The sequence below is a fragment of the Desmodus rotundus genome, chromosome 8 (assembly GCF_022682495.2).
Source record: "Desmodus rotundus isolate HL8 chromosome 8, HLdesRot8A.1, whole genome shotgun sequence".
In the NCBI taxonomy this organism is placed as follows: Eukaryota; Metazoa; Chordata; class Mammalia; order Chiroptera; family Phyllostomidae; genus Desmodus; species Desmodus rotundus.
Window position 1 is genome coordinate 98,516,351 of NC_071394.1, and position 26,665 is coordinate 98,543,015.

The 26,665-nt window shown below is 50.7% G+C and overlaps 2 long non-coding RNA genes across 2 annotated transcripts; one reads left to right on the forward strand and one right to left on the reverse strand.

Annotated features, from left to right (window-relative positions):
• Window positions 1–4,262: 4,262 nt before the first annotated feature.
• On the forward strand, window positions 4,263–8,395 carry LOC123479379 (uncharacterized). Its single transcript, XR_006654983.2, has 3 exons — window positions 4,263–4,434; window positions 6,584–6,706; window positions 7,885–8,395. It is a non-coding gene; the product is annotated as an uncharacterized lncRNA (long non-coding RNA).
• A 2,910-nt stretch (window positions 8,396–11,305) lies between these two features.
• Window positions 11,306–26,610, reverse strand: LOC123479380 (uncharacterized). Its single transcript, XR_008427537.1, has 3 exons — window positions 18,670–26,610; window positions 17,214–17,350; window positions 11,306–12,607 (listed from the first exon to the last, which is right to left on the reverse strand). It is a non-coding gene; the product is annotated as an uncharacterized lncRNA (long non-coding RNA).
• Window positions 26,611–26,665: the final 55 nt, after the last annotated feature.

Genomic DNA, 26,665 nt, shown 5'->3' on the forward strand with positions numbered 1-26,665 from the left:
AAAAGCCCCGCTGCAATTCACCGGGGACAGGCGCGGCCGTAGTACACTGTGCTGGCATGCCCGGGTATCACACGGAAAGCCACAGACCTTGACTCTCTACCCAGCTCCGTGCACAAACTGATTCGGGGTGGGTGATGGAGTTGAACGTGGACCATCAGAACAGTGTGTGACTGGGACTTCTTAAACAGAAGACAAGGTGCTAGAAAAGAAGAAATAGATCCATTGTAATTGATTAACATTAACAACTTTTCTCCATCAAAAGACATCCTTAAGAAAGTGAAAGGGAAAAGAAAAAGAAAGTCAAAGGGCAAGCTCCAGGCTGGGAGGAAACATTTTGTCCAAGCCTCCAATGTTGGCTCATCGTTGCCTTGATGGTTTCCTACATAGCTGAGTATGTATTCTTTAAAAAAAAATTTTCTGGCCCTGACTGGGTAGCTCAGTTGGTTAGAGCATCGTCCCGGTACACCAAAGTTGCAGGTTCAAACCCCGCCCCTCCGTCCTTAGGGCACATACAAGAATCAACCAAAGAACTCATAAATAAGTAGAACAACAAGTCAATGTTTCTCTCTCTCCTTCTCTCTCTAAAAATAATTAATTAATTAATGTAAAATATCTCCCCCAGCTTTATTAAGGTATGTAATTGACACAAAACATTGCGTAAATTTAAGGCACACGATGTGTCCATTAGATACACTGACCTATTGCAAAAGGACTATCCCTGTGGCTTTAAGTAACACCGCTATCCTCTCACGTGGGTACCGTCTCTTTCTTGTGGTGAGAACATTTACCATCTACTCTTTTAGCAGCATTCAAGTATAGGACACAGTGTTAACTAATTCTTACCTATATCTATATTTATATCCATAGAGACATATTGCTATACATTAGACCCCCAGAACTTATTAACCTTATAGCTGGAAGTTTGTACCTTTTGACCAATATCTCCCCATTTCTCTCGCCACCCATCCCTCGTAACCAACGCTCTAACTCTTGTTTCTCTGGGTTCGACCTTTTAGACTCCACATATACGTGAGACCACACAGTGCTTTTCTTCCTGCGTCTGGCGTAGTGCACTTAGCAGAATGCCCTCGAGGTTCATGCAGATTCTCGCAAATGGCAGGGTCTCCTTCTGTCTTGCGGCTGAACAACATTTCATTGTTGCTAAGTACCACAGCTTCTTTATTCATTCCCCTATCGTTGGACAGCTTGGCTGTTTCCACGTCTTGGCTACTGTGAGTAATCAGCATGAATTCTTTTTCTTCTTCTTCTTTTCTTCTCTACATGTATTTTTAAATTAAATTTATTGGGGTGACACTCATTAATAACTCCCATATATATTTTAATCCGAAGACACGTGGACTTTAGTTCCAATTCCATCCAGTTTATGACATGAAATCAATAAAAGTATCCTAAGATTCGGGAAACCCAAATGATTTAATTTGCACAAACCTACACAGGCCTTAGTCCCTGAAGAGGGTTTGGTGGTTGGAACAGCCCCACTCGAGGCTTTGGCATCCATCCTAATCCTTGCCTGCAAGACTGTGAGGCTGTACTCCTATTTCTATCATCCAACCGTGGCAACTGAGGCTCAGGGAGGTCAAGAAGCTTGCCAAGGTCAAATGCAGCACGCCCAGCCAATGTTGTGGCCCATGTGTGTCCCATATGGAGCAGGTGCTGGGTAAATGCTACAGAAGCTGCAGGATTCCTCAGCTGTGGGGCTCCCCAAACCCCTGTGTGTGTGCTGCTGGCAGGTAACTGTGTGTCCAGGTAGTCTTCCCAGGCAGAAGACCATGACTTTGGCCTTGGTTGTGAATGCTGGCTACATGCTGCAAGATCCCCACATGTTACCTCCTGCTGCCAAGAAACAACCACTTCCTAAGGCTGTGTCCCTGCCCTCACAGCCATAACCCTGTCCCAAAGCCCAGAGACATCAAAGACAGGTAACTAGATGCCAATGAGGAGATATTTTCCCTCCTGGGACTCCCGCCACTTTCCGTTTGTAAACAGTGCCTAGAGTTACACCTCAGCTCCACAGTCAACACAAGGCTACCACGGAGGTGGGGCCACTCCCGCCTTCCCAGGTCTCCAAGCAACAACGCAATGCAGACGTGCAGGAAGGCATGGAGATGCCGACCAATTCTCAGCTCCCACCTTCAGCTCAATGCCAGGCATTTCCTGCCGGGCACTGAATGTCCTGTTCTTTTCAGCATAGCTGCCACTCCAAAGCTGCTTCCCAAGTCCCCGGAAATGGGGAAAAGGCCAAAAGAGATAAAGAAAAGACTCCTCTCCATTTATGATCAATCAGCAGATGTCTGGACACATGTAGGGAATGCAGAGATGGTCCCCAGACTTGGGGTCAGGTCCTGCCTCTGCCACTCACTGGCTGTGCCATTTTCTTGCCTATAAAATAGGCATGATATTGCCTACCTCGCGGTGTCACGGTGAGGACTGAGGAACGTGCAAGGGTTTTGTGCTTAGGACCTGGAATCTGTAGACCCAAGTTCAAGGACTGGCCTTAAGTGGGTCCCACAACTTCTCTAAATGTCTGGTGGGGATCTTTCCCTACACTGGAACGATAACAAGAAATGAGCCCTGCAGACAAGGGTGGAAGGCGTTTCAGGCGGAGGGTAGAGCACGTGCAAGGGCAGGAGTGAGTGTGCAGAAACACTGGAGGAACAGCCAGGAGGTGGGGTGGCTGAAGCAGAGTGAGTGAGGGGTGTGGGGAGAACAAAGGTATCTCCCGCCATTCATTCCCTTCAATATTCCACACTCCACCCCCATCGTTTACAGCCCCGCCTCTGCATCTTTCTTCCTTTTGCCCCCTCCTCTCATCTGAGGCAGGTCCCTTCCCTGGGCTCTGGATCCCATTCTACTTTCCCCCTCCCCCGCCTCCTCAGACACCTCACTCCAGCCTCAGAGCCTTGGCGCACATTGCCTCTCTGCATCCGAGCCCTCTCCATCCCTTTTCACCAGGCTGTGTGTCTTTTCGGGTCCAGGCAGGCCCTGCATCCCCCCAAAGCCTTCTTTGGTGCTGTATGCTGCGTCAGGGCTCCCTGGCCCTCCTCAGTTGCCTGTGCTTCCCTCTTGTGGGTCTGACTCACCGACAAGGTCATTTGTGAACTCCCAGGGTGGGGAGACTGTCTGACTCCTCCGTATCCCAGCTAGGGGTGCAGGGTTTGGTCAGGTGTGCAGGTGACACTCCCGTAGTTTGGGGCCCAGACCCACCTATGTCCTTGTCTCCCTTTCTTGTCCCCCTAACCTGAGACAATTTAGTGCCAACCACCCTAACTTACTTACTGCCCACTAAGCTGACACTGTGCTTCCTTCCCCCCCGCCCATGCCACCCCCCACTCCCATCCTCTTAGCCTAAATCTCTCCACATAAACCCACCTGGAGCCTGTTACACTTGAGGCAGCAGAAAGCACATAGGACTCAACAATCAACTAGACCAGCGATTTTTAATTGTTGTACTGCAAGAATTTTTAAAATATGCAGTTCCCGACTACTTAGTCAGGGGCACTGACCTCTTTTCCCTTAAATTGTCAAATTTAAAAAATGACAGCGGCCAATACAACCATAGCCATCTGGTACAAATGAATCAAAATTATACCTTTTTGTCAGACTGGCAAATATATATATTTTTTGGTGTGCCACAGAATTTTAGCAATCCGTTTATATGTTCCATGAGATGGAAAGTTGAAAATTGCCCTGACTGGTGTGGCTCAGTTGGTTGGGTGGCGTCCTGCAAAATGAAAGCTGGCGGGTTTGATTCCTGGTCAGGGCGTGTGCCTGGGTTGCGGGTTCAGTCCCCGGTTGAGGTGCCTAGGAGAGGCAACCCATCAATGTTTCTTTCTCACATCGATGTTTCTCATTCTCACTTTTTCCCTTCCTCTCTCTAAAAATAAATAAATGAAGTCTTTTTAAAAACGGATGACAATCGCTGCAGTAGATGTGGGCACCACGTGATATCTCCCCGGCCCCCAGCTTCCTAACCCATACCTGTGATGCGTCGGTCCCCAGAGCTCCGGGAGGAGCAGGAAGCAGATGGTTTGCACCTGTGCAGCCTCCTCCCCTTGGCTTTGGGCTCCCTGAGGTGCCAGAGTTATCTCTGGATCCCTCTCAGCAAATATGTACAGAAGTGTACAGAGTGGTTGTACTTAGTGGTTTATGTTTGCACAGACATCATATGTTTGGGCCTCGTGGAAATTACCAGCACATGTTCATTGCGCATGTGCAGACTGGATGGCTGAGCCTGGGAGACTGAGTGGGGCGGGAGGGCTTGGTCGGGTGCTCAGCGCAAGTATAGTGAGGAATGAGAGACCCAGTGGAGCAGGTGGGAGGTGATACGGGGCAGTCTTCGGTGACCATCTGACAACATTTTGCCCAAGGACACATTTAGGAAGACTGCTATTCTCCGGCACACAGACTGAGCAGGTATATATGGCTTCCTCTAAGCCCCGAGGCACTAGCCCTGCTTCCCTGGCCTCTGTAAACAAGGACCCTTAGGTCCTTGCATCCGGCCCCCACTGTGGCCAGAAGTGGTCAGGCCTGGGAGGGATGGACGTGCTGTGATTTTGCCGGGGATGCTGGCATGGGGTGGGGGAGGGGAAAGGGTTAGCGCTGAGAAGTCCAGGTCAGAGTCCCTGGAGCTGCTGTCTGCTTAGTTCCCACCACCATTCTCTGCACGGCTGCCTCCCAGGACTGCTTCCTCCAGGCAGCTGGCCATAGGAGAGGGAGGTGGAGCCTGGGAGGAAGTCGTGATGATGACGATGATGACGACAACAACGACCATGATGATAGCAGTCACTTTTTAAGTGAACACTTACTCAGTGTCAGGCACTGTGCTCAGAGGCTGTCATGCGTTATCTCATTTAAGGTGCCCAGCAATTTAAGAGGTGGGATTATTCTCTTCCTCCCTCGTCAGAGGAGGAAAACTGAGGCTTGGTGAGGGGGGAACTACTTCTAGACAGCATCATGTCCCTGCCAGAAGGTGCGTGGGGAAGTCCGTCCCTCAGATTCTCCATCCGTATCTGGAGAAGTAGTTTAGTGCCAGGTCCCTTGTAGCTTCAAACAGGGACAAGGAAGCTGTTGGAAATACTGAAGAATAAATAAATAAATATTTTTTAAAAAAGAAATACTGAAGCAGAAGAACACTTATGTGGGAGGGGAGGATGTGGGAGGGGGTGTGTGTGTGTCTCTGGAAATGCTGACTTTTCAGAGTTAAACATGCCTCTCTCTCCTAGTCCCAGATCCTAACCTCACCATAGGCTAATGCTGGGAATCCTACCACCCAAGCCTCAGCCTCCTCCCTGGGACAACTTGATCCTCAGGAAGGCTGTACCTTTAAGCTGGGGATGGAAAAGAGTTCTTCACTTTGCTGAATGGAGGGTGGCTCTCTAGAAGGACAATGAGGTTGTATTAGGCTCAGGGAGGAAGAGCGCTGTAATCGATTAGCCGTGTCTGCCGAGGGCAAGGAAGGAGAAGTGTCTGCCCACCCAGCTCTGAATCAGGCCACAAGCGATGGGGGCAGGGAAGTCAGTGTGAGAGAGTGCACAAGAGAGACCTTTTTTCTCAACCTCATTTTGTCATGCAGAACGTCATTTATTTTAGCTCTGCCATGTTCGACTATATAGAATTGAATATACTATTCTATTCTAGATTAGAATATACTATTCTTTTTTTAATCTTTTTTTGAATTTTAATGAAATTTTACTTGCAGATTTTCTGGAAAAAGTAGTAGATAAATACAAAATATATTCTCAGGACTGCTCAAGGTAGAGTGTAAAGTAGGAGACCCTCGGGATGGAAGGAGACTCATCTGGGGCTGGTGAACACACAATACAATACACAGATGATGTGTTATGGGATTGTACCCCTGAAACCGACATAATTTTGTTAATCAATGTCACCCCCAGTAAATTCAATAAAATGGAAAAAAATCTATCCTATGGACCATTTCCTGAGAAAGGATAAATATAAACAAAAGAGGAGCCCCTCAGCACAAAAAGCTAGGACCTCCCCCAACACAAAGGACTAGTCCTCAGGGTGAATGTAAGTGGGAGGGGCACAGTGCTGTTGAGGATTTTCAACCTGGTTGCCATCCCCAGCAAGTGGCTTCCCAGGTTATCTCGTCCCGGGGAAACATCGGCGGGAATCTACGGGACATTCAGGAGGCCTGTAGGCCCACAGCATGGGCAAGCCATGCTTCCAGGCCAGATCTCCCTGTGAGCGTTCAGCCACCAGGCACAGAGGGATAGTAAGGGAGTCCTGTGACCTGGGATTGACTCCCGCCTCTGTCACCAACTTGAGCATTGTACCAATGGGGAAACTGAAGTACAGGAAGAAAGGGGCAGTTGTCCAGGGTCACACAGCAAGTTGGATCCAAATCCTCCCAGGGCCCTCCTCTTAGGTATTGAAGGTCATTTGGCCTCTCAGCGTCCTCTGAATGAATAGAAGCAAAACCCACTTCGGCTCAGATGGAGACATATGTGACGGAACACACACATCCCTCTCTTGCCACTCCCACCTCACACAAGGGGCTGGCACCACTGACCAATCACAGCACTGTTTCCCTCTGACCCAGACATGGCCTCAGGATCCTGCCCAGTGCAAGCTGGAGGGAGCAGCCAACCGGGCAAACTGGCACTGAGACGAGCCTGTTTGCCACTCCTGTCTGAGTGGGAACTGACCCACGGGAAAGAGGAAGGTGAGAAAACACATGTTGGGCGCTTTCTAAGTGTCAGCCATCATTGTGTGAGCCATTAGCTCAGAGTCACCTAAGCTAATTTTTTTTTTAATTTGAAAGAGAGAGAGAGACATCAATTTGTTGTTCCACTTATTTGTATAGTCATCAGTTGCCTCTCATATGTGCCCTGGCCAGAGACTGAACCCGCAACCTTGGCGTATTGGAACAACATTCCAACCAACTTAGCTATCTGGCCAGGGCTCACCTATGCTAATTCTTACAAATTAATTTCAAAGCAGGGTTATCAGACCTACTTTACAGATGAGGAGACAGAGGCACAAAAACAAAGAAACAACCCAAAAGTCCACCAAGAAGTCACTGGAAAAAATAAATCATGGTACCTCCACACAAATGAAATACTTTGTAGCTATGAGAAAGGATGCAGTTGGCCCAGATGTCTGTTGGGGAAATATTTCAGGGATACATTGTATCAGTGACCTATCGCCTTGACAAAGCTGCATAAAAGATCCATAAAATATACTCGGTGGCTTGAAAAAACTACTTATTTAGCTAATGAGCCTGAGATTCTGAGGGTCAACAATTAGGCTGGGTTCGTCCGGGCTGCTCTCTGGTCTCTGCTGAGCTCCTACGTGCGCCTATGACCAGCTCTGGACTGGGGAGGCAGCTTTGCTGCTTGTGGCTGGGCTCTTTGCTCTTTGGGACCTTGGCTGGGGCAACTGGGCTGACTCTGCCCTGCTCTACATGCCTCTCATCATCCAGCAGACTAGTTCAGCTTATTCACAGTGGGCAGCAAGGCTCTGAAAGAGCTAGCAGAAGCATGCAAGGTCTCTTGAGGCCTAGGGGCAGAACTGGCATATCATCACTTTTGCCACATTCTACTTGACAAAACAAGGCATATGACCAAGTCCAGATTCAAGGCAGGGAGAAATAGACTCTTCCTCTTGATGGGAGAAACTGTACCATCCCATTAGGAAGGGCACAGAAACAGGGAGGTTTGAAGGGCTGTGGCCATTTTTGCAATCAACCACATATAGTGAGCCACTAAGCAAGCTGTGAAATAATATGGAACAGTGGCCCGGGCTGGTATGGCTCAGCGGATTGAGTGCTGGCCTGTGCTTTAGTTTTGTTTGAAAAATGAAATATTTCACTTTTAAAAAAATAAAGAATTTATCCTCCAGGTGCCGGTTTCGGACTTGTGAAACGAAACACATGTAAGGGACTCATCCAGCGCTTGTGTTTGCTCTCATGAGAGATCAGAAGCGGCCGCAGTGAACACCCTTGACTTCCAAGGCCTCCACATAATAGAATCCTGTTCACAGCAAAATGAAGAATCAAACAGCCTGAAGTGTTTGGATATATTGTGGGCGTATAAAGTGAAAGTGGCGAGGTGTGGTTAGCATCTGATGTGCCCATTTTTGTGTAAAGGGCACAACCATCTCTGGAAGGGTACACAACACAGCCACAGTGCTGCCTGGGGGGTGGCGGGGGAGGGGGAGCAACTTTCTCCTTGTGCTCTTTTGTACTCTTAAGATTTTGTATCATGTGAAAATGGCTCCTCTTCAAAAATAAATAGAAAGAGACTTCTGGCCAAGATGGAGGCATAGGATACACAGCCAGCAAGACACCCAAGCATCATCCTCAAGCAGATTCATGCCCATGATTAATCCATAAAAAATTTGCCTCATACACAAATTATCTGAAACTCTAAAAAATAAATAAATGAATGAATAAATAAATAAATAAATAGAAAGATAGAAGTTTGAATATGATTTGTCTTTAAAGTAAACCAAAGTTTTAGGAAGAAAAAAATTCTTTTAGAAATGCCGGGGGAAGGGAGATAAAAGATGACACAGATCTTGTTCCAACCTCTGACTCACTCCGTGACCCATGGGGAAGTCAGCCCCTGGCTGTGTCTGAGCATCAGTTTCCACCAGCTCTAAAATGGGCCAAGTCTCACTGGCTCACTCCCAGGTCCCTGTGAGCAGGGACCAGTGCCACTGTGTTAGACTACTCCAGGGTGTGCCGTTCACATCGCAGTCCACGTGGCGGGTGCCCCTGGCCGTTGTGCAGCGCGCAGCATGGGCAACGAGAGCAGGCGGCCCTGATGTGAGGCTCAGCTGAGATAACAGACCAGAGGGAGCTTTGGGTGTCCTGAGGGCAAGGGTGTGGGTGTGCGAGTGTGCACGATACATTCCTCTGAGCGGGTGTATCCTTTCTGCCCACACATCCTGTGGATGTAGACTTGGAAGATGGGATAATCATTCCCTCCCCCAGGTTCCCGGGTCCTCTAGGAACCATGCCTGAGAAGAGAAGGAGCCACACTGCAGGCTGCTAAGGCCTCTCTCTCCACCTTTGGGGGCCCAGCCACCGGACAAGCTCTTTCCTCAGACCCTTCCCATGCAGGCCCAGAGTCTCCATCCCCAGGGTCGTGATGCAAGGGCGGAATTCCTCACACACCAAGACGCTTTCCAAGTGCGGAGCTCTTAGCCCAGAGACTTGGGCTCAGATCCCAGCTCTGACACTACTATCCCTGGGACCTCTGAGACTCAGCCTTCTCGGCTGTGAGGCAGAGGCACAAATCATGACTGCCTCACAGAGGCACTGTGAGAATTAAAGGCCAGGCACACAGTAGGCACTCTGTCAGTGCCAGCTCTTGGTCCTGGCCCTTGTAACTTCTCATGTGATTGACCCCCATAATCACAGGGTGGCATATGTTTACAAAAACATAAAAGGAGAAGATAAAACGAAGAGAAGGAAATACACACCAGCGCTCCTAGCAGTGGTCATCCTCGGAATAGGAGGGGCCGTTAACAAGGGACTTCTATGCATGATTTTTAAATTGGCAGAAACCCCAGTAAAAACATCTCCATTCTCAAAATGTAGGAGAGTTTTAAAAAAAAAATAGGTGGCACAGAGGGGATGTTAGGGCAGTGAAACTACCCTGTATGACACTGTGAAGTGACAAGCAGGGCTCTGGCGGGAGAGGCCGTGCACATGTGGGGGTGGGGCATGCGTGTGAGATTTCCAACCCTTCCTCTCGATTTTGCTATGAACCTAATACTGCTATAAGCAAAAAGAAACAAAGAACAACGGAAACCCACAGAGGGTGCATATGTACCGTATACAGGAGGGAGCCTCCAAGGCCCGGGAGGTGTTCCCCTTGCGTGGGACACACGGTGCAGGGAGAACACGGTGGCAGCAGGCAAAGGCCTGAGTTTGAGTTCCAGGTGTTTCTGCCCCCCGCCAGCTGGGTACCCGGGACAGGGCCGGGGAGAGTAAACATTCAGGTGCCTTTCTTGCCTGGCCCGGGCTCTCTCACCAACCACACAGCCTCCTCCACATTCAGGGATTCGTGGCACAGCCCCTCATATGTGAAGAAGACACCACCACCTTACACCTCAGCAAGGAAAAAGGTCTCTCAGGTCAAGACCATGGGTGTTCGGGGCGGGGGGCAGTGTGGTGGGAGGAAGACATCCACGTGCAGAGGATTCTGGCCAGCAAGTCCCCAGGCCAGCAGCAGTCGCTGAGGGCCTCAGCTGAGGCTGACCTTCACCTCATGTCCCAGCAGCCCAGCTCGGTGGGTCAGAGAAAGCCACACAGCTGACATCAGGCGCACCCGAGGCTGGGTGACAGGGCCTCGCAGCCCTCTGCAGGAGTGGGGAAGCCAGGAGGCCCCTCCTTCCTGGTGGCACACAGCAGCCTGAGCCTCTCGGATGAACGTGACCTTTCCTGGCCCCTACCCTATCTGCCCCATCAGATTCTGGCGATCCAGGTTTCTGACAAGCCCCAGAGGCTCTCTAGGTTGGGGTCTGCAGGGCAGGGGAGCGAAGCAGGAATTTTGGAGATGCACTGAGGCCAAGACTGGGAGACTTCTGGACCAGTGGGCAAGGTGACCACCCCTCAGAAGTGCACCAGGCCTCCCTAGGAGCCTTCTAGTCCAGGCCTCCAGGGTTCACCAGGGGCAGGGCTGGTGGATCCAGGGGAGATGGCAAGACCACTGAACACCTGGCGGGAAAGAAAGACAGGTGTCTTCTGGAAAGCTGGCCAGCCCAAAATACACAGGAGGAGAAAATTTACAAGAAGTGGCTTTTCTGGGCTCCCTCACCTGAGCCCAGAGGCAGGCAGCAGGCTCAGGCTAGCCCATGGTAAGTGGGTGCCAAGGCCCGCTTTCCGTCCGGCTTCTACTGGGCCCAGCTGAGTGCCCTTGGGTGCAGCCGTCACTGCCCCATGAATCAGTGAAGCAGGAGTGAGCACCCTGTGGGCAGAGACCATTACCACCCTCCCCAGTTTAGGGACGGGGGCAAGGTGAGGAGATGGGGGATCACAAGCAAAAGACCCCTCAGGAATGGCTCGTGCGGGTCATGGCTGAGAGTTTGTTCAGATAGCCATAGGTTGAGTCCTGACTCCGCCCCTTGACCACCTGTCTTTATGGGCAAGTGACTTTATTGCCCTGAGACTCAGTCTTCACCTGTAAAATGGGGATGCTATGCAAACCCCTCCCCAGAGAGATGCGGGATTTAGGACGATCCTGTGTACCAATTGCTTGCACACAGGAAGCCCTCCTTAAGCCACAGCCCCATTGGTCTCACTCCGGTTGGTAGTAGCCATTATTTTATGGTGATTAGTGGTAATTACGACCATCATATGAGCATCTCCCTCTGCTTTAATTCCTTCATTTGTAAAACGGGGACCATAAAAGCGCTGACATCATGAGGTTGCTGGGGGATTATATGAGGAAGAGTTTCTGGCACAGGGTGAGCACTCAGTAAATGTTCGTCACGGTTGTTTTTACTGTTTTATTACCACGGTTGTTGTCATCTCTGCCCAGGAAAAGCTCAACAAGCCAGCACAGGCTTCTCCGGGAAGGACACATTCACACACCTCAACGGGAAGGGGAGATTCAGGGAAGCGAAGCCGTTGGCACAGGTCACAGAGGGGCCGGGCGGCAGAGGGGGGACCGGGACCGGCTCCCTACTCCTCCAGCCGCGTTTCCCACCCCCCCCCACCTCGCCCCGCCCCTCTCTGCAGGCGTCTGCTGCTCTTTGGAGCTGGCGGCGGCCCCAGCAGCCGGCCCCAGGCCAGGGCGGCGGAGGCTGCGGCGCACGCGGGGCTGCACGTGGGGCGCCCACGGGAGGAGCCGCACGTGTCGGGCTGCGGCGGGCCGCCTGCGCGGGGAAGGCCGGGCAGGCTGCTGCAGGCCGCTGGCGCTCGGCCTCGGGGGCTTCCGGGGCGCCGGCCCCATGGGGCGCGGATGCTGCTAATCCCGCCGCTCCTGCGGGAGAGAGGCCTGCCTGCCTTCCGTCCGCAGCAGCCTTCCCAGAATTCTGACTCCCCAAGTCACAGCCGCCGACGGAAATCAGAGTGGCAGCCGCGATCATCCTCGATGTCTTCCTTTCCTTCGCTCCCCTGCCACGTCGTCCGCAGCTCCTGCTGGCTCTCTGTAGGACTGAGCCCAAATGCAGCTGCTTCTCCACACCGCTACTGCTCCATGGGTGCCCGGCCACCCTCCTCACCCCCACCCTTATCTTGCCACACAGCTGGCACAGCTCAGCTGCCAGTGTGATGACTGTAAGCCACCTTTTGTGTTCAAAGGGCAGAAAAAGAAGAACACGGGCATTGTATGAATTTGCATTTGTGTGAAGGAGCCACCCTATCCTGGTAGCTGCCATAGAGACATTGTAGCAAGGATGTCCAACCTTTTGTCATTTCTGGGCCACACTGGAAGAAGAAGAGTTGTCTTGGGCCACACATTAAATACATTGCAACATGTAATCACAAAAAAAAATCTCATAATGTTTGAAATAAATTTACAATTTTGTGTTGGGCCGCATTCCCAGCCATCCTGGGCTACAGGTGGCTGGCAGACCGCAGGTTGCACACCCCTGCTACAGTTTGAGGTCCCTTAAGGAAAAGAATAGAAAATTAGGTCCAAAAGGTAAGATTTAGAATGAGAAAAGGAGTCATAGAAAATTAGAAATTTTAGAAAGCTGACAAATGCCACAAACATCATAAACCAGAAAAACAACACAATATTTTTTATTAATCAACTGTCTGACATTCCTTTATAATCCCTCCCCCAACACTTCACTGATCACCTTCATATGATGACGATTCTCTCATTGTCTTTCCTTTAGCAGGGCCTGTTGAGTAAAGCTTTTACTACTATGGATTGTTTAGGAAAGTTTCAGTTTCACAAGAGGTACCTGGAAATGTTTTATATAAACACACACATTTCAGCACCATTTTAAGTTTTCATATATGATCAGTTGTAGAGACTTTTGTCGTTTTTAGTACAGCTGTGAGTTTGTGCCTACAAACATAGAAATCTGATCTTGCGTTTTGCATGATCTTCCCCAAAGAAGAGAGAAAACGTGTTGTGTTTTTGATGGTATATTCCGCACTATTCAGTCTACTCCCACAGAATCGGAATCAGTTTGGACTAGGGGTGGATGACAGCACCAAGAAGTAAATCCTCCCTTTACAATTTCCTGTGTCTGATCGGGAGGAAGAACTTTCTGCAGAATAGCTTCTGTCTCCTTACATCTTAGGCCTGACTTTCCCTCGCCATCTGCACACTTTCTATGCCGGGTGACATAAAGCGTATTCTTATGGTGAGACGAACTCCGGACCAGCATCTCTGAATCGCAGTCCGGGTGAGTGGGCCCAGTGTAGGGGAGCCGTCTTCTACACCAAGGGGGCTGACTTTCAACCACATGCATTTATATCAGTAAACTCAAACTGAATGTATCCACAACTTAACTTCCTCTAAAGTGGATCCTCTCAGTTGCTTGCAGGTGAAACATGCTGCTTTTGAGAATTTTGCACGCATGACTGATGGATGGGCTGGGTTCCACCTGGCAATAGGGAAGGAGGCTGTGCACAGAAGAAATCCTAAAACCTTGTTTTCTGAGTGCTATGGTCTGAATGTGTGTGCCCCCGTCCTGCCCAAATTCATATGTTGCATCCTCGTCCCCAAAGGTGATGGCTATTAGGAGATAGGACATTTGGGAGGTGATTAGGTCATGAATGGGATTTGTGCTCTTATAAAAGAGGCTCCAGAGAGCTCCCTAGCCTCTTCCACCAGGTTGGGACATAAGAAGTCTGAGCCCAGGAAAAGGACCTTCACATGACCATGCTGGTACCCTGATCTTGAACTTCAAGCCTCCAGAAATGAGAGCAATAAGTTCTGGCTGTTTATAAGCCACTCAGTCTATGGTATTTTGTTATAGCAGCCCAAACAGGCTGAGACACTGAGCTCTACAGAAAATCCAGTCTGGGTCACAGCTTCCTTATCTGTAAAATGGGGTAATGATAATAATACTGCCTGTCTCGTGAGTAAATTATTATATGAAAAGAACTTAGAACCACTTCTGATACATAGTAGGTACTTATTAAACATTTGCTGACTTGCATGACTGATGAAAGAGACTTGTAAACTATAAAGTTAATGCCATTCAAATTCTTTAGTCCACTTAACAGTTGGCATAAGCCAAACCAATTCATTGAAGTCGTTGCATAGCAGATTTGTAAAAGCCTGGTTATAAAAAGAGAAGTAAACTTGTCTGTAGCAGCAGCTGGGACTGAGGCTCTCACCAGAGGGTGGAGCTGGGAACATCTTGAAGAAATACTTACTCAGCCTCCACTCACGGCCTCAGGGATGAGGACTTCAATACCTCTGGAGGCAGCAGGCTCTTTAGTCCCTGACCTCCTCTTACCCATGTCCCCCACACTGGCTCCCTGTGCCTCTCCCCCTCCCCACCCATCAAAGGGAAGGAGATCCAAGATGACAAGCAGCTTCTGAAAGATGAGAAAATCCCGCTAACCTTGAAAGCAGAAAGAACAAGATGTTTTAAGCTCTCTGCTCCAGCAACGGAATCCAGAAAGAGCCTAGGAAGTCATCTAGCGAAAGAGGAGAGCAATGTGGACAGAAAGAGAAGTCAGCCCAGGAAGAGGCGGGGAGAAAGAGCAAGGGACAAGGCGGGAAGAGGTGGAGAGAGGGGCTTGGTGAGCTTGGAGATGACCTTGCTTCATTCTCCTAACAAACGTTGTTCGTGCATCAACAAACATTTATGAGACTCCTGGGCTTTGGGATACAGTGGTGAGCAGGACAAAAAATCTCTGCTCTCGTTCAGCTTAGTTTTGGTGGTGAAGATAGGAAATAAACAAGTGAGCAGAGAGATAAAACACAAGAAGGCAATAAAGGACAATGTAGAAAATTAAGACAGGGTGAAGGTGGTAGGAAGTGCCAGGGACTACACCGAGGAAGTGACATTTGTGCTGAGACCTGACCAATGAGAAGGAGCCAGTCACAGAAAGGTGAAGGGAGAGCATTCCAGGGAGAGAAACAGCAAGGGCAATGGTCCCGAGGTGGCCACAGGCCTGGCCCGTTGTTCAGGGAACAGCAAGGAGTGGAGTGAGCTTGGGGAGTGTGGCAGGGGACAGGCTTAGACTGGTGGGCAGGGAGTCAGACATAAAGGGTATTTTTAGGCAGGATATTGGACATGAATTTTTTCCTAAGTACATTGGATTTGAAAGAAAATCCCGTTTTCTAGTGTTCCAATGGCCTGGACACTTTTTATAGTGTTGAGAGAGAAATCAAGCATTTCTAGAGCACCCACTCCGGCCTGAGCCAGGCTCCAGGGCAGGGCCTTGCACAGCCATTTTCCCGTTTGATTCTTGCACGGCAGTGGGCCATCTGATTTCCGTGGGACAGCTGATCAGCGGAAGCCTGGAAAGGTGAAGTGATTCATCCCAGTTTGCAGGGCTAGGAAGTGGCGGAGGCTGAGTCTGTCTCCTGTTCCCCTGTGACACAACTTCATGGCCCTTCCTAAAACGGGTGTGAGTTCTTTACAGTTAATAAAGTGCTTTTTATCTGCGCTTCATCGCACGCGCTATTACCGAGTGTTGCCCCCTCTCTGCGATGGCCTGGGAAATGTTCCTGAGACCTTGCATAGACTGGTCACAGCTCAGAAGCTGCTCTTTATCCTCAGTTCTCAGCAGCTCCTCCCTGAAGAGGACCACTGTGTCTCAAACTCAGGGTCAGGTGCAGCTGGCACCCGTGGAGGTTGGAGGAAGGTGCTGCTGGCCCGTAAAGTGTTTTTGGGAAAATCAGGAAAAGAATTCCTTTGCTCAAGACACATGACTTCCAGCTTCCAGAAAAGCGTTGTCATAACAATTCTGTTAGAGCCTCTTTTGAGGCCATCTTGAAAAAATGATCCTCACACATGTGAGCCTGTGCTGTCGTCAGTGTGAGGTGCTCCGTCAGACATGGTGCCCTTGGGCTGCACACCCTGAATGTCTGCAGTGGTCTTCCAGGCCCCCGCACCAAATGGGTAGAAGGGGAAAGCTGTGGGTCCCGGCAGAGCGGAGATGCATTTGGAAGTGGCCACACCAGACCACACACAGACACACGCTGTGCCCCAGGAGTAACCACGGCCACCCAGGCTTTCCTAGAACTGCCCAGCCCATCAGGACACTGGGTTCCAGGTCACCTCACTGTCACCGTGCTGTCCACACTCAGTGCCACCACTGCCCCCACCCCCATTGCATAGTCACCTGCTCTGGGGTGTGAACTGTGCTGGGCAGCACTGGCTGTCCACATAAGTCCCCCTGGCACCATGAGAGGAGGCCCCTGAACTGTCCCCCTGCAAGAACCCTCCCCTCCACTGTGGGCACCACGGGGCCCCGGCGCTCAGCAGACCCACGTTCCCCGTGGGGCCAGCGCCACCTCCAAATGCCAGGGGCTCATCTTCGCAGTCTTCCAGCTCCTAAATTTAGAAGCGTGGATTAAATCCAAACAAATGGAGGGTTATATAACTTTATGTCCCTCTTTACTGTCCCTCCCCTTGGAATAATCAGCCTTAATCAGCTAATGATGGGGCCCTGAATGCAGCCCCAATCCTCAGAGAAGCTATTAGGCTTACGTAAGGAGTGACTTTGGCCTGGTATATCACAAGGCTTTAGAATACACTCTTACTCTCTTTCCTCTCTGTCCCTCGCCCACACATTCTAGCACAGACACGTCCATGCACACACATCTGTGCTCACATACTCCCCCCAACATGTCCATCAAATGCCGAAGCCGCTTAGCTAGTCTGGGATCATATACGTGCAGCTGAGAGACGGTTTCACCCATCAAGTGATTCAAATTTATCGCCTAAAAATAAATCACTTCAATCCATAATGGCAGCTAACGCAGGATAGAAGGGAGTACTTTGCATAGAATTATAGACTGAGGGATAAGGGAAACACAGGGAGGGAGATTTGAGAACTTCCTAATCAGCAGAACTATGCAGCAACAGAATGGCCAGCTTGAGGAAGTAGTGAGCTCCCTGTCACTGGAGGTGAGTCAGCAGAAGTGGGGGATAATGGATAAGGATTCCTGTGCTGAGAAGAGACTGAATGGTAACTGACATTTACACACAATCAGTTACGAGCCAGGACTTGTGCTCTGTAGGCATTATAACAAAGACGGCAAAACGATTTCATCTCAAATGCCAAATCTTACCTATTGGGAATGGCTGCCTGGAGCTCTGGATGCACAGAAAGCTTCTGAGGCTCAGGGAGAAAGAATATCTTGATCGATTCGCAATGTTTTCCATGGGGCAAAAGAAGAAAGCAGGTATCTTGATCGATTAGCGGTGTCTGCCATGGATACGGGTAAGAAAACAGCAGGTATGCTATTTACTAATGGTATACCTTGTCACTTATTAAGCCCTTCATCGATGAGGAAACTGAGATTCAGAGGTTCATAGTTGGTAAGTGGCAGAACCAAGATTTGGGTCCAGACATGGCTCCGAAGTCTGTGGTCACGGCCCCTACGCTATTCTGCCTCTCAGTGATGAAAGGAACGGCCCTGGGGCTGAATGGGCAACCACCAGCCAACACTGTGTCCTCTTTTCAAATGCTTCAGGCACCGGATGTAACCTCCAGGAGGTTATCCACTGGGTCTGCCCGATGCCCCATGGAGGAAGTATGTGTGCCACACCCTGCCACTGGACAGGCCCACCACACCCCCGACCCACCTCTGACTCCCAGCAACACTGGAAGTGACTGTCCCCACTGCATGGATGAGGAAACTGGGGCAACTGAGTACGGACCATTTGTCCTCCTCAGGTTCTGAGCTTGGGGCACATTCTACAGCATATGCAGTACAGAGAACCCCGGGAGGGCAAGGTGCCTGCCTCTCAGCCCAGCTTAACACCGGAGCTGGCTTCTCAGCCCCACCTGCACTGAGTCAGCTCCCTGAGCCTTGAACTTTCTGACAGTCTTACGTGGCACGGGGAAACCGCTCCTTCCCAACCACGTGACACCCTCTGTGGGCACTTTGACATTGCTAGTCCCACAGCCAGACTCTGTCAGTCCTCTGCTCCTCTCCCTGCATTTTTCAACAATTTCTCATTCCCTTCTCGCGTCAATCATCCATCCTTCCTGTCCCAGGGGCCTCTCTCTCCAGTCCTATTGTTCAACTTCTATCCCTGCCACTTCCTTTCAGGGCGGGACACCTTTTCCCCAAATCCTTGCTACGAAACAAAGTCACCATGAGAACAGAGATTTCAAATGGGGCTGTGCCAAGACCTTATGCTTACAAGGTCCTAGAACAAGAAGAAGAGCAGGTATGGGCTGGCCCTGGTCCCCGTGATCCACTCTCCTTGTGTGACGTTGGGGGAACGGAGATGGCAAGGGCAAGGCACACACATTAAGGCCACTCAGGACCTTGGCCAGGCCTTTGGGGTTGCATAAGCTAGAGGGTGTGGCTGCTTTTGTGTTCTGGGCAGATGGTGTCCTGGGACTGTGCCGGCAGCGGGTAGGGGCTGTGGCTGTGGAGGCTGGAAATGGAGGCCTGGAGACCTGGTGTCGCCTCCCCTGCTGACAGCTCACCTTGGATCCGCTTCAAAGTGGTTAAAGAGATTTACTGACTCTACAGAAGTGCCCCCGCCTTTAAGATAAACCCCAAGGCTCACCATCCCAAAGAGATAAGTCAGGGGTGAGGTTTCTGTTTGTGAACGTGGACCTTGCACCACTGCTTCTGGGGCCGACTTGAGCTTTTCTTCAGCGCTCATTAACTGGGAGCTGCCGGAAAAAATTACCAAGACCAGTTGATTGCAAATTCTTAGCATCAAGTTGCTTTCTGCAAACAAACTCTTTCTCAGAACCCCAGCCCATGAGACGGGTTTAAAAAAAATAGGAGATGTTGAGGTGGGTGCCCCTGCGACCCCTCCAAAATGACATGCAAAATTATTTGTGTGCGTGAGTTTTCCTTGGGCAGGAGTCTCCAGTTATCTTGATTCTTCAAGGGCTACTTACCCTGGGAATGGTTAAGAGGGACTGGAAGCGCCTTCTGACAGTCTAGGATACTGTGATTGTCACATCTATTTTTGTCACCTGTTTGCCTTTCTAGCTGGGTGTTGCTCCAGCTGACATTTAAATGGGTTTGCATTTGCAGAGCCCACACCAACTGGCACTTTGGATGCAGTGGGGGGTGAGGAGGAGGGCCCAAACCTAACAGATGGAAGGGGAGTGGCTGCCGGGGATTAAAAATGTGGCTCCAGATGATCAGGAGTTGCCTGGGAGCATCTGAAGTGCTTTAAGTGCTACAGAGAGAGTGGGAATGTGGGTGAGACAGCCCTTGTTCCATTCTCTCTTCCCCGATGTGCTGTGTGGCTGTGGACAAGACCCTTTCCCTCTCTGTTTTCAACTGTACAGTGAGGACCAGTGTTTCCCCAAATGTGAAGCATGTGCGCACAACATGGCCTGAAATAACATCAGCTCATTCACAGAGGAAGCGATCGGCGTGGGGCTGGGCATCTCCAACACCTAGTTAACCCCTGTGGAACTCCCTGGCAGAGACCCGGCTGACCTGGCACTCAGGGCAGACGGCGATGTCTGGTTGGACTGTGATGTATGTGGTTTTCTGGGCATTGCTGTATTCTATTTATGAACAGTGCCCTTTCCAGCAGTGATATGAATGAAGTCTTTTCAAGTAAAGAATGGATACATGGCAATTTAACACAAAATGTTAAGAAAATGATCGCACAGGAAGAATGTGGATATGACAAAAATGTGGGGTTGGGTGAAAACGCCCAAAGCTGGGGAGGACTTAGGCAAGTCAATCTACTGGGTCCTAAAAAGCACTGTCATGCTGGGGCCCCATCTCCCCAATCCCTGGAGAGGGTCCCATGGGCGCAGGCTCTGCCAACAACCCCAGAGCAGTGAGGGTGGGGTGTGGGAGGGGATTTCTGAGCAAAGGCCTGTGGCTGTAGCAAGGAGCCAAATACCTTTCAGGTGATTATCTCAAACTGGGGTACATACACCTCTTGGGGTACCAGGATCTGGCCTATGGAGTTAGTGAAGCCCCAAAGATTGAGGGCAATGAAAATCATCTTCTGAGTAGTTTAAGACACTACACATTTACAAAAACAGTGCGGCTGGATCGTGGGAGAGAATGCACATTTTACAACCACTTTGGGAAATGTCCATGGACCCCAGGCAGTGGCTAAGCTGGACTCTGGCATCAGGCCATCTGGGTCTGAGTCCCGCATCACCTGTGTGAACTTTAAGAACTCCCTTGGGTGGCTAGGGCTCCAGCTTGCAGGCAACAGAAGCAGGCTCAGCTAACTGCACCCAAAGATACAGAGCTTTATTTATTGGAAGGATGGGCGGTCACTCTTAGAGTCTCAGAATCAGCAGTGCTCAGAGGAAGGGCCTGGAGCAAGTGCAGCAGGCAGAGTCTTCAAGGTGAAGATGTGTTTCAGGATTCGAACATCAGAGTCCCAGGAGAGAGAGCACCCAAGCCGGGGTCCTGTGCCTGCGCCTTAGTCAGAGGAGTCTTGGCCAGCCTGCCAACACTGAGGTGGGGAGGTTCCCCGAAGGGAAATTGGGGTGTCCCTCCATAAAAAGGGGTGAAGAATGCTAAGTTGGCAAAGAAGAGAAAACAAAGGTCTACCCTGTCACTTTGCCTAGTTTTCTCTGCAAACAGGAATGAAAATGGTCAGGCCTTTGAGGGCGATTGAGGGGACTAAATGATGTCACCATGGAAGGGCCTGGCTCTCAGCAATTGACACTCCATAAATGTCAGTGATTGGGTTTTTTTTCATTGTCTGTTATAAAAGGACACAAAAACAAGCCACTATGGGCCAGATGTGAGCCTAACGAATGCCACATGTTTCCTTTGGTTATAGTCACAGAGGCTTTGAGGTTGGCAGACGTGGGTTCAAATCCTGGCTTCACCACTGAGTAGCTGTGAGGCCCCAGGCAAATGACATCAGTCCTCTGAGACCCAGTGTCCACATCTGGCTGCCAACAGCTGCCTGAGCACAAAGCCCAGTGTCTAGACAGCAGACAGCAGCACAGCCAGGCCCAGCATGGCCAGGCCCAGGGGCCCAGGGCAGGTGAGCAGCCCGGCCTTCCTTTCCCAGTGTTCCATCCCTGGGACTCTGGGTGCCCCACCTTAAGGAGACAGCCAAGAGCTCTTGGGTAACTTTGGTCCTCGTCTGGGGCAGTTTCCTGTTCTGGGAACCTAAGCTGGGCAAACACTGAGATGCTCTGGGGCCAGTGGTTCCCATGGGAATTCCCTGAGGCACTGGCTTGAATGCAGATTCCCAAGCCTCCCAGAAACCCAATGAGCCCCAGGTGATGCACAGCAGAAAGATCAAGCTCTGACTTCTCCAAATCACTTCTACAGCACCTTCCCATGCTTCCACATTCTCTCCCAGGCAGTCAGCCCATTTGGAAGAGCCTTGACAGGGAAAAAGGCCCTCCTGTCCTAGAGCTGCCCTTCCCCATGGCCTTTTGGTCCCCATGGGCCTATTCTGGGTGCCCTGACCCAGCAAAGCTCTCAGGGCCCAGGAGACAGGCTCTCCCTCTGTCTGCTTTTCTCCCAGCTCAACCACCTAAATGTGGCTAAGGCTGGGTAGAGGTGGGGGTGTGGGGATACGGGAGGCGAGGGCCTGGGATGCTGGAAGGAGCGACCCACTGAATCCAGTGAGACAAAAGCAATCACACAGGAAACCAGTGTCAGGAGTCAGAAGAGATTGGGTGAGGATTGAGGTAGGGAACTAGGGGGCTCAGGTTCAGGAATCTGAGATTGCTTGCCCAGCCTCCAGGCAGCTCCTACAAGTCCTGACTCTTCCTGCTTCGGTCAACAAACATTATCTGAGCTGTTCCTGCTCCTTTGCCATCCCACTCCTCGGGAAGGCGGAGCTGCTGCAACATTTCTGCCCAGAACTCCAGCCCTATCGCCTCAAAGACTAGGGGACCTCTGTTGGTTCTGTCTGCTCAGCACCTGGCACCCCCTTTTCTGACTTCAGCTCATTTTGACAGTGCCCCATTTTCCTCCCAGTAATCAGTCCCTCTCTCGGGCTACTGTGATTTAGTGGCACAATTCACTCCCAGTTTCAATGGGGCCCTGAGACCCAGGTCTAGCCAGACAGTACACCACTCCTCTAAGCCACAGTGATTGGTTCAGGGATGGGCATGTGACCTAAGCCTGGCCAATGAGAGCCTTCCCAGGTCATTCGCTGGGTCCAGAGACACTGCAAAGACTTACCCACGTTGTGCACTGGGCAAGTGCACTAAGGTGAGGTGAGCGGGAGGCAGAGTCCAGGTTTTATTCTGCTCAAGCAAGCCCCTTGCGTGGTGTAGGACTGTGTCTACCTATTTTACCTATTTTTTTTTCCTAGTTTGCACGCAGGTGTTACATGCACTGGCAGAGGCCCTGGGTGAGCTCTCAAGGAGAGGGCAATCAATTTCCCTGTGGGTTGCACAAAGGTGGGATGTTCCCGAAGCTGCAGGTGCTAGGTTTGCCTCCTCAACGGAGAGCTTTAGGCAAAGCCATTACCTAGGAAAGAAGAACTGAGAGAGGGAGAGACAGATGCCAGGTGACATTTTTTAACCACCTGAAGCCAGTTGTACTTGAAATCCAAACTATCCTTGGTTTTTTTTTTTTTTTTCAGTTATAGGACTCAAAACATTCCTTTTTACAGCAGAAAGCAGTTTGAGTTCATTTTCTCTCACTTAAACCCAAGATTTTCCCGTGGCTCGCACCAACTCCTGTTCCTTAGAAGCCTGGTGTCCAGAGGTGGGATGGGATCCCGGGCCCCCACAGACAAAGCAGGCGTGTGCTGCGCGGGCTCCAGCAGGCAGCTCGTGGTTTCAGCACATAACCCTCTGCCCCCCAGTCCCTCCGCAGGGACTGAGTCAAATGGGCCTCTCCAGCTCCACAGGGCCTGCTGCCCTCTCCAAGTCTGGTCCTCCTTGGTCATGCTACTTTAGCTGACGGCTCCTCCATTTTTTTCTGCATCTCAGGACACAGATCTTGGACTCATCCACGTTCAATCTGTAGCAAATCTTATTGGCTCCACCTTCAAAATACCTTCAGAGACCAATCATGTCTTTACCGTTCCCACTGCAACCACCACACCCCAAGCCCTATCACCTCCCACATGGATAAATCAGTGTCTTCATCACTGCAACCCCATTGTGTCTCCTTTGTCAGTCAGGGCAGGCTGGGTTGTGCTGCGGTAACACACAATCCTCACATCCCGGTGGTGCACCACATAGGTTTGTTTCTTTTTCCTGCTACACATCCCTCTGACTGTGGTCCGAGACCCAGGTTTTTGGGGCAGCCAGCCTAGGACTCGACTCTGTCACACTGACAGTCACCATAGAGGGGGAAAGAGAGAACACGGCCTGGAGTATGCTTGTAAGCATTCCCCAGAAGCCATGACAGCACTCTGCTCCCACTCCATCAACCAAGGCAGTCACGTGCCACTCCTGGCTCTAGCAGGCGGGCCAGGCGAATGCAGTGTTTTGCCGCAGAACTGAAAACCCATGGTGAGCAGTGCTCATGACAACAGCGCCCCCCTCAGCTCCCCCTCCCAACAGCAGCCAGAGGGGCTCTGTTAGAGCCGGATGCAGGGCACACACCTCCTCTGCTCAGAGCCCTTCTGTGGCTCCCACCTGCCTCTACAAGGTCAGGCACAGTCTGCCGCCTGGGACCTCCTGGACCCTACCTTCGACTCTCTCCACCTCACTCACTTCACTCTGCTCTGATCTCCTTGCTGTTTCTCAAACTTACCAGGCTTGCACTTACCTTGTAATCTTTGCTAATGTCTGGAATGCTTCTAAAGGTATCCATGGGCCTCACCTTCAAGCTCACTGATGCCTCCCTATTATGGGCTGAATTGTGTCCCCACCAAAAACAAAAGTTCGTGGTAAAATCCTAATCCCTGGGATCCCAGAATGTTACTGTAACTAAAGATAGAAACCTTGCAGAGGTGATTAAGTTAAAATGAGGTCTCCAGGGTGGCCCTAATCCAATATGACTGATGTCCTCGTAAAAGCAGATTAGGACACAGACATACATAAGGGGAAGACAGGTGTGAGGATACGGGGAGAAGGTGGCCATCTGCAAGCTACGGAGAGAGGCCTCAGAAGAAGCCAACCTTGACAACACCTTGATCTTGGACTTGTAGCCTCCAGAACTGTGAGAAAATAAGTTTCTGTTGTTTAAACAACCTACTCTGTGGTACTTGGTTACAGCAATCACAATAAACTAGTATATTTCCCTTGCCATATTTTTAAAGATTACACACCTTTCTTTTACCTGTACTTCAATGGTCTCTGTCCTTTCCCTTGCCTATTTTTCTCTGCAGCTTTATCACCGTCAAACGTCCTAAGTGTTTTCCTTTGTGTATGTGTGCGATCTATTAATCCTCATAGAATATAAGCTTAATTAAGGCAGGGATCTCTGTCTATCCCTAGGGCCCAGAATAACACCAGGCCCATAGCGGATACTCAATAAATATTTATTGGATGAATGAATGAGTGGATGGATAGACAGATGCTATAAAACACTTAGAAACCCTCATTCTTCCCTAAACCACAAGGCTCTTTTGCTCTTTTTCTTTGATAGACTCAATATTGTAGGGCAGCTGGGGAGTTCTGAAAGTCTGACCTTTTGAAGTAAGTGTATCTATCAAACCTTGAAATAAGGATACGTGATCAAGTTCACGGTGAGGATCCCAGCGGTCCTTATATGCCTGCTCAAACATGAAGGCACAGGGACCTCAGTGCAGAGGCACTGACTCTACTGAAAATACAGTAAGGACCCAAAGGCCCAACAATAAAGGACTGGGCATAAGTTGGTACGGCCCCTCGATGGCGATTACACAGATGTTTAAAAAGAATAAAGGGGACCCATGTGCACCAAGAGGAGGACGGCTGAGGTGGGGTCAAGTGGAAGACTGATCTGTACCTAGGACAGTATCAAAGTTATGCTTCCACATGTGCAAAAACCAGTAACAAAAAGATACCTGAGGGAGCAGAATAAGGTTGCTGTATCCATTATTTATTGCCACAATATGCTGTGTAACAAGCAACCCTAAAACTGCCAGTAGCACACAATACTAAGCACTGATTGCTCACTAGCCTGGGAACGGCTACCCTAGGCCAAGGTCTAGTCTGCTCTGCTGATCTTGGCTGGGCTTGCTCAGATGTACAGGGCTGGCTGACTAGTGGCTGACAGCGGATGGCCTCAGCTAGGACAACTGGACTGGCCGAGCTTGGTGCCATTTGTCTCATCCTCCATCCCACTAGCCTGGACACATCATCACGGCAATGACAGAGGCACAAGGGCTAGCAGCCTTGATGGTGCAACATGCTTCCAAGCCTGCCTTATAGCTCTATTGCCAATGTCCCTTTGGCCAAAGTAAGTCACCTGGCCAAGCCCGGCATCTAGGTGGCTGGGGGCTGCCAAGGGCATGGATCCTGAAAAGGGTAAAGAAGCGGGGCCATGTTTGTAACTCGCTGTGGTTGTTTTCCACAAAGGCCAACCCTGGACCAGGATTCATGTCTGAGTGACTTGTTAGGGCAGTGCAGGGCGGGACAGGGGGACGTTGGTGGGGAGCAGGGGAAGCAGGGCAAGGAAGGATGAGAAACCAAGTCACGGGTAACCAGGCAAAACAGTAGCCTCAGGCTGATTCTGCAGGGGGGTCCAGGGGAAATCACACCTCAGAGTTTGCTCTGACTCCTGGGTCACCCATTCACTGGCTATAGGCCACCTGGTGTCAGGGTGGAGGTCACTCTAGGCTCTCTCAGTCATCGGCAAAACATCTCCAGTAGCTCAAGGACCACCCTTTGGGGAATGTGGCAGGAGTGGGTGCTAGAAGCAAGGCCCGCAGAAGCCAGGGGAGGGCTGGCACCACTGAGGGCAGCTGGGCCAGGCACAGATAGCGCCTGCTCTGGAGGCCATAGAGGTGGGAAACTTATTTTCTACTTCAGGTTCTTTGGTACTGTTTTAATATTTTATCAAGAGCATTTATTGGTTCTATAGTTTTTAAAAATCCAGTAGGCAAATGTTTCCAGTGAAAGTCTCTCAAGATGTCTCCAGTGGTGCAGGGGCAGTGGGCAAGCTTGGCCTAAAGCTTACTCTGGGGTGACGGGTGGCTTGGAGGAGAATCAGGGAGTCCTGGGTTCAAGACCCACTCTGCTGTGTGAACCGGGGCAAGCGGCTTTCCCTCTCTGACCCTCTGCTTCCCCCAGAAATGTGGATAATTACCTACCCTCTACAGGGTCTCTGCTGAGTGCCAGGGGGGTGAGGGCACCGGGCTGCAGAGCAGATGCTCAATTAGTGACTGTGGCCCTTCCAGGGGCCACTCCCTGGGAAAGCTGGACCCTCCCTACCCCGTCCAGACTGAGAAGGTGATCCGGCAATCCCACACATGCGCATTCCTGGGTCCTGGGCTGCAAGATCCATCAGCTTGCCTGCCCTAGCAACGAGCTCACAGTCCCACTGTTCTTGCCACCAGCCCACCTTGCCAGCTGGTTCTGCTGCTACAGGCTGGGGAACCAAGGCCAAGGGTCCCCGGCCTGTAGCAGGTCCCTCTCGCCTCCCTGACCTGGTCCCTCCCGCCTCTCAGCACCAACTTCTCCGCTCCACTCCCCACGTTTTACTCCAGA